This window comes from Alligator mississippiensis, chromosome 1 (assembly GCF_030867095.1).
Source record: "Alligator mississippiensis isolate rAllMis1 chromosome 1, rAllMis1, whole genome shotgun sequence".
Taxonomy (NCBI): Eukaryota; Metazoa; Chordata; order Crocodylia; family Alligatoridae; genus Alligator; species Alligator mississippiensis.
This window is the reverse complement of record NC_081824.1, coordinates 53,165,790-53,173,846: the sequence shown is the minus strand read 5'-3', so window position 1 is coordinate 53,173,846 and position 8,057 is coordinate 53,165,790. Positions and strand designations below refer to the sequence as shown.

At 46.1% G+C, this 8,057-nt stretch overlaps 1 non-coding gene across 1 annotated transcript; it reads left to right on the top strand.

Moving 5' to 3' along the window:
- Nucleotides 1–358: 358 nt before the first annotated feature.
- LOC132248078 (U1 spliceosomal RNA) lies at nucleotides 359–524 on the top strand. The gene has a single exon (XR_009459430.1). It is a non-coding gene; the product is annotated as a U1 spliceosomal RNA (small nuclear RNA).
- The last annotated feature ends 7,533 nt before the right edge of the window (nucleotides 525–8,057 follow it).

Sequence of the window (8,057 nt, the reverse complement as noted above, 5' to 3'; positions counted from 1 at the left end):
ATATGTTTTGTGATTCTATGATCAAAGGCCAAAATACTATCAGTAAATACAAATGATTTTTTTTTCCCTTTGCTATAAGCTTTGTGGCTTTTTGAGGTGCTTTTGTCCCAAGTAGTGTGTTTTATAAGTTCTATTGAGAGATTTTCTCATTCTCATCATCTCTGTAATGGCAAGTATTGATGATTATGTGGTCATCTCCCCAAGGCACTGGTTGATATGTCTCCTCGTTTGCTCTTAGAAGGAGCATGTTCACAATTATTTCTTTTCCTGATGAAAAAATGTATGTCTTAGTCATTATTGCTCTAGGACCTCTTTCTTACCAGTTTATTTGGCAGATGTAATGCACCGTTCTTCAGAAATACTTACCTGGCAAGGGAGCTACCATAATCAAGAAAGTGGTTTTCCCAGACTGAGGCCTGTACCTTGCACTCTGGGCAGGCTGACCCCTGCGAGTTTTCACAAATGCTCAAAATTAGATTTCACAATTATATGGCAATGGGGGAATTATTGCTTGCTTTCCTCTAGTTTGCTTCCCAACCTTTTGGCTAGGAGCAAGTGAGACATGAGGGCAACTGACCCCCAAGGTCTCTGGGACCATGGCTTGCACATAGGATGCCTGCCACAGATTTGAAGCCTCAGACTGATGCGTCTGGAAACAAGGTGGTAAAGCCACACAGCTGACTCTTTCAAGTCCATGTTCAGTTGAAATTTGGAAGTTGGCTATTGGGCTTTACCCAGTAGAATTCATAACTGATTTGTCATATGAAACAACATTTTAAAAAAAATCTATAGAAATACTCCTGTGACAGGGGACAAGCTAAGGGTTGAGTCTCAAGTTGGCTTACCCACCTGTCTACGCGGCAATCCACCCAGTCTCTTCTGCCATGACTTTGCTGTTCCCATAACTGGTAGTATAATGCAGGAAGCTGCCCATTACATCTCCTGATGCCAGGGGGTGCTATCCATGGCTTCATACTATCCCTACACTGTGGCCCACAGATGGCATCCAGTATGTCACTATGCTCCTGGCCTAAAGCCAGGCCAACTTAGTCCTATGTAGGTCTCATTCACTCACACACTTGTAGCAAACCCCCCAGTTGTTTTTTTTTATTTTATTTTAAAATGCAGTCCCTCCCCTTTCCCCAACCATTTCTGACTTTTTTCTCTCCCTCTCTATTCCCTATAGATAAATATAAGTGAGCTCAGACTTAGGATAAGCTTTAACATTTTTATTTTGGTAGCAAGTTTTTGGTTTTGGATATCCACTGTTTTATATCGTATTATTATTAGGTTTGTATTGATTCTTACTGTTGTATATTGTATTATTATCATTTTCATATTGATTTTTATTGTTTCATATGGATATTGTATGGTTTAGTCCTGTGTTTGTAAGTGAACCAAAGTCATGTCAAGTTTCCATTTTATATGCCAAGCCTCCATCTTCTGTCTTCTGCCTGGGCATCCCATGTTGCAACTGTATGAGTCACGTACCCCTCTCATGTCAACTGGTTCCCAGATTAATAAGAATGATTGGGAATGATTGAAATACAATGGTAGCAGGCCTCTACTGAATGATCTGTAACAACTGGGCCGTCACCTCACATTGATTCATCCAGAAACCACGGACCTCACCCAGGAACAGAGACAAGAACCCAGCATTTGAAAAACAAAAGACCCTGCAGAACCAGCAACTCTACCATTGTACCCCACCATTACAGACACCCAAGACATCCCTGCATGGAGCACACATGCTCAGTACACCAGGGGCTGACCCTTGCCTGGGCATGCCTCCTGTCACTAGGGTCATACAAAGTCTGCCCCTATAAAAAGGGGCAGTAAAGACAGACCTAGGGGGACACCCTCTCCATCTGGACCAGCACCATGCCACACACCTCTATTCACCCAGAGGCCCTGCTGGTGACGCCCCTCTGGACAACATCTACTGGACAAAGACCCACTTTCCAGCCTGGATAGGTAGATATTAGCTGCACACCTCCTCTTACAATTTGGACTCTCTCTGTCTCTCTCTGTCTCTCTCTTTCCTCCTGGACTTCAGTGGACTTCAGCCGCTTCACCAAGCCTCTCTAACCCCTGCTGCCATTGTGTGTGGGTGGGTGCAAGGGAATCAATTTGACATTGTGTCACCATCTCCCTTGTTCAATAAAACCACTGTCACTTGCAACCCTGAGTTGGGTCATGTTTTACTGAATCCCAGTCTCTCCCCTATCTTAAATTCCAGCCTCATTCTCTCTCTCTCTCAGCTCCAGTCCCCACCCTCTCTGCTAGTTTCCCAATCTCCTCCCAATTCCATCTCCCCTTTTCTGCCACCTCTCAGCCTCTCCTTGCTTTCCTGCTGTCCCTGCTGCCTCTCAGCCTCCCCTGTTCCTACTGCCTTTTCCCTGTGACTTCCTGCTGCCTTTCTCTGCTTTCCTGATGCCCTGCCACCTGCTGCTTTTGCTGTGATTTCCTGCTGTCCGTCTCTCTGTTTTCAGGCTCCCCCCGCACCTTCTGTAATCCTCTACCCCACCTCCTACAGCTTCCCAGCTCCTCTCAGCTGTCCTGCAGTTTTCTCCAGCAGCTGGAGCCTTTCTCCAGCTTCCAGCACCTACTGCTGCTCCCTGCAACTTCTCTAGCTGCCCTGGAGCCATCCTCTGGCTCCCCACACCCAGAGCCCCTGTTTAACATCCACACTTTCCCTTAGTCCCATTTTCCCCTCTCCACCTACATTTCAGCTCCCCTGTAGCTCTGGCTCCAGTCCCAGCTTCTGTGCCAGCATGCTTCCCTGTTCTGCAGGCTTTAGTCATTGTCTTTTAATCAATCAATTAAGATCACTTAACCTAAAGTTACCCCCGAGCCTCAGTTCTTCAGCCCAGGCCCCTCTAGTCTACCAGTACTAATCCCAGTTCCAATGATTTTCATTTCTAGCAACTTTCACTCCCTATACTTCTACTTTCTTACCTTAACTTCTCCCCAGGTATCCCAAGTACACCAAGCACATACATACATACACATCACCCAACTGAGGAACTCACCTGTGTGTATGTGTAGGTGGGTGGTATGTGTGTAAATTAGTGAATACACACACACACACACACACACACACATATACATATATATATATATATGTGTGTGTGTGTGTGTGTGTGTGTGCATATATAGATATCATTGTGTATGTGTGTGTGGTATATAAATTAGTAATCCACGTATGTGTATTGGATGTGCTGGTGTTGGTAACTGGTAACTGATTCTGTCTAAATTTGGAGTGTGTAGTGTGTATGGCTTAAACTGGTTATAGGTATGCATGAACCTAGACTAGTTAGTTTGAACATGTGTGTATCTGAGTTGCTAGTGTGAGTGTGTGTGTGTGTGTGTGTGTATGGCATTGTGTGCATGATATATGAATTAGTGATCTGTGTCTAAATTTTGGGGTGTATAGTGTATGTGCTTGAATTGGTAATAGGTATGCATGTGCCTAGCCTGGTTTGAATGTGTATGTGCCTAAGCTGGTAGTGTGTGTGTGTATGCACCTAATTGATTTGTGTGTTTGTATATGTGCAATTGTGTTACGCCATCCTGTCTAACAGCACAATATTGTGATCCTGATAGTTGGCCTGATCCCACAGGGCAACACACTCATACCACCCCCTCTCACTGGGGCCTCTTGCACTCCACCCTCTCTCACAGGGTCTCTTTCCTGCCACATAATACTGTGCACCCTTCACTCTGCCCTGCTCCCTTGGGTGGCCCTGTAGGCCATCAGGTTTATCTGAATCATGCCTTGGGTGGTAACATGCAATATTTTGGGCCTCTCCCATGACCCTCACTTGGGTAGTAGCCAGCCGTTTCACCGAATTGAGGGCTAACTCTGCCCTAGCCCCTCACTGGGATTCTCCTATCCTACAACTTGATCATCTGGGGTTGGCCCATGTGCTGTGCTTCTGGCCATCCCACAGCCCTACTCAGGACACCCTCTGAGCTGCCCTTCAGACTGAACCTCAGCCCTATTGAACCCTTGTCAGGGCCCTCACTACCACTCCCTGTCTCTGGGGCTACACAACTATCCCCTCCCTGGGGCCTCTGAGGTCTTTCACCCCTGCAGTTTCAGGTGGCTGTAGCTGTGCCTGGCCCCCATACCCACAGTATAGTGGGGGCTGGGGTCATTAAGGCACCCCTACCTGCCTTTCACTGGGGAGGTGAGCGGTCCTGGTATTTAAGTGGAGCTGCCATGCCACTGAGAGTCCCACCAGGCCTCCATATCCTGGCAGGGTGCAGTTTTAGGTCATGCCCAGGACCAGGAGTCTCCAGTCCATGTCTCTAGCTCCTGCTCCTACCTCCAGGATCTTCTACATCACAAGGAAGCCGGATGGTACTGCTCCCTTGGCTGCAAGCAGCTAATTGCTGTCTCTACCTAGCTGACCTTTGTTTGAAAATGGTCATCTTAATCAGGTACCTGTCAGATGTCTGCCCCCACCCTTAAAGTGGCAAGCACCATAGGTGCACTGCCACAACTCCTAATGCAAAAGAAATTGGTATGGGTCTACTACTGCCCACACTGCCCCACCACCACAGCAGGTCCATATTGAGTGATTCTCTGAGGTTTGGGGATGGCAAAAGGAGGAGGAGAGCAGAAAAGGCACTGGAACCTCATAGAAGCTCCAGGACATCGGTGCACCAAGGGCTGCAGACTTTAAGCAAGGAATACATAAGATATCTCTGAGATAGTGCAAGATAAGTATGGATCTTGATCTCTTACTCAATTGCCATCTCTTTTAACAAAGTATAAATGTGATTTAAGAATGATCAAATATGCTTGGGATAATACAAGTGATGAGATCAAAACCAGTCTGAATTAACTGCCATTCCCAAATAAATTGTTCTCTCACTATTACCTGGGAAATGTTCAGACATTTGAAAGGTTGTAACTAGCTTGGGAGTAATTAATTAAATTAATTTCATGGTGTTACCTTCCTGAATTTTTAGCAAAATAAGCATTGATTTACAAACATTGCAAAATATAACATGTATTTCTTTGTGCAATTAATTTTGTAGTTTTGTACACTATTATAAAAATCTTTTTTTTTTATAACCTTTGCCCTGCCCAAACATTTAAAGGCAACAACCTTCAGAAAATTTCCCTGAAATACAAATAACCATACTGTAATTACAGCAAATTCGATTTTTCTCTACTAAAAGGAGAGGAAAGTATGAGTGGACCCATGCCCCTGCAGTAGATCATATGCATACTTAACTTCAAGAACATGAGTAGCCTTGTTTATTTACTTATGTATGACAGAGGAAAGACATGCCTAAGTATTTTCAGAATGGAGGTAGATCTTTGACTGAATGAAAGGTTCCCCAAGTACCTAGAGGCCAACTTCTATGAGTGCTCAAACTCCCCCCGCCTGAGAGTGGAATTAAATTAACAACTAGCTAACTCTGCAGAATATTAGACTGTGTTAAAGTTAGCACATAGTGTGCTAAGAGTTAGTACTATCTCTAGCATACACAGCTCAGACCTGTAGCTAGAGCTGCCAAGTCTGCTCAGTGCCTGCCTGGCTTCCTGACTCTAGCCACAGTATAGGGTGAAGGGCCCACCCACAATATGGGTTGTCCCCACTGCCCCCCTCCCACTGAGCATTTTCCTACCCCACAATTGGCTCCTCCAGGCCAGGACCTCTCTGTGAAGGCCCACCCCTCCATCACTGGATCACCACCCTACTGCCCCGATTGTCTCTTTTGCTTCCAAATCATTAACCGGGGAGTGAGAGGGAGATTCAGGGGCTGATGGGGTGATTCAGGGAGTGGAGGGTTGGAGGCAGAGGGGGCAGTGACCTGGTAGTTCTCCACTCACCCATGGCATCCCAACAGCTCCTCATCCAACTACTCCTGCCTTCCCCTGTTCTCCTCCCTCCTTTCCTTTCCACTCTTCCCCAGTCACCCTTTCCCTCATTTCTCTGCCCCTTGGCCCTTCTACTCCACTTCGCTCCTTTCCCTCCCCTTTCCACTCACCCTCTCCTCACTCACATGCTGCCCAGCTGTTTCTATGAAAGATGGGGGCTTGACTTCCCTCAAGCTGAGGAGAACCCAGATCTCCTCCTTACAGTGTGGGAAGTCTCTGTTTAACAAGATATTACATAAATAGTAGGCACTGGTAGTCTTTCTAAAGAAAAATGAGTCAGTTGTCCATATTCAAAGGAATGGCTTAGGTATCTAAATCCAGGAGGGGTGTTTAGGCTATGAATACCAGTCTTACATAGTCCCCTAACTCAGATTTCCTGTGGGCATCTAGGTTTGAGTGAGAGACAATCAGGTTCACCCTTCTCTTCAATGTTTCCTTTTGGCTGACTCATTGGGCATGTCTACACATGTGCCTGACTGTGCAGTTGTTACACAGTGACTGCACCACTGTTACTATGCAGTCCCAGCAATGCATGGGTCATTTCCAACCGTACTGCACAGTAACTCATTACTACTGCACAGTAGCGTCAGCATCACATTTCCTGCCCACTGATGCTAAGTCACCATAGCAATGAGCCATGTCACCATAGCTTGTCACAATGGCGATGTAGCATCTCGTGTAGGTGCACCCACTGTTCATGAATCCCATTCTCAGGTGCCTATTTCTCCTCATTCATTGTATGCAAAATTAGGTATCTAACACTGGTATGTGAATTCCACTCCCTGTTTGGTATCACAAAGTCTTGACAGACAAAGCAATTGAACCCAAGTTTCTACTATCTTAGGGTGCAGACAGAAGTGCACCTCCTGCTGTAACTCAGAATACATTTCAGGCAGTGTTCTGGGTTACAACGATCCTCCGGACCAAACAAAAGTTCACTGTTGGTTCCAGGGTGAAGGGGGATCTGTCTGCTGACTATGATACTGCAGCAGGTTTCCCTTAGCAATGGCCCCTACTCCCTCCCAGCCTGTCCCTGTTTTCGGAATGGGAGGTGGGGGAAGGGAGCAGGAGTAGCTCATTCTAAGGGTTCCTCAGCTAGTGCTGGAGGATGGGGTGAGTGAACTGGGGCCCCCTACCTTGGGTGAAGGGCTCCAATACACCTGCCCCACCCTCCAGCGGGGGCTGAAAAAACTCCAGATTGAACTCCCTCCATTCTCTTCCCCCCCCTCCCATTTTGAAAACAGCTCGAGACTGGCAGGCAGTGCAGAGACAAGTTACAGAAGATGCTCTGTTTTGAAACATCTGTATCTGACCCCTCATGCAACAACGGTTCAGATTTTCATATAATCAGCCAATTTTTTAAGCAAACTGCAGCCATGCACTTGTGTTTCTTCATGGCTATAGACCACTTTCTCTGGCCAGATCCGGCAAAAGTTGTCACTTCTGTCTGTACCCTTAGGCTAATGCTCTAGCTTCTCAACCAAACTTATTTTCTGCTGCTGTACCATAAAAGAAGTGGAGAGCTCATAAATAGGCCATATGTTCTTGTGCGCATACTTCCAGGAAAATGCTGGTGCACCGCTTACTACTTCTCACTGCTTTGAAAGTTTAAGTGGGGGCGTACTAAGCACATTGGTCTTATGCTGACCCTCCACCCAGAGGTGAATTTCACTCATCTTTGTGCACTGACTTTGCTTCTCTCCTCCCCTGGCTGCTTCATATCTTAGTGTAATACACTTTTCAGTTATAATTTTGTCTTCCATATCACTATGATCTTTGCCCCTCAGATACTTAAGCTTGGTAGTATCTCCTCCCTTCTAAGGTATTGTGGAGCTGAGAAGGCTACAATTATATAGTAGTCTGATACATGAGTGACTGGTGCCTCCTGAGTCTGGGGGGGCACCAGCAGAAATCAGCGTCGGTGGAGAGATGGGGCTCGTGAGCCCAGTCAGAGCCACCCTGTACCCACCCTACCAATCACCTATGGTCTGACAGACTGGACTCTTGAAGTAATGTATATTCTGCTAATGCTTAGAAGATTTCCCTTGCTTCTATCTCACTATTACATGCAGACTTGCATATCTTGGTTGTAGTTCAAACTGCATTCCTCCTAAAATATCTTGTACTTGTTTATAGCAGCTTCTGTACGATACCAGCT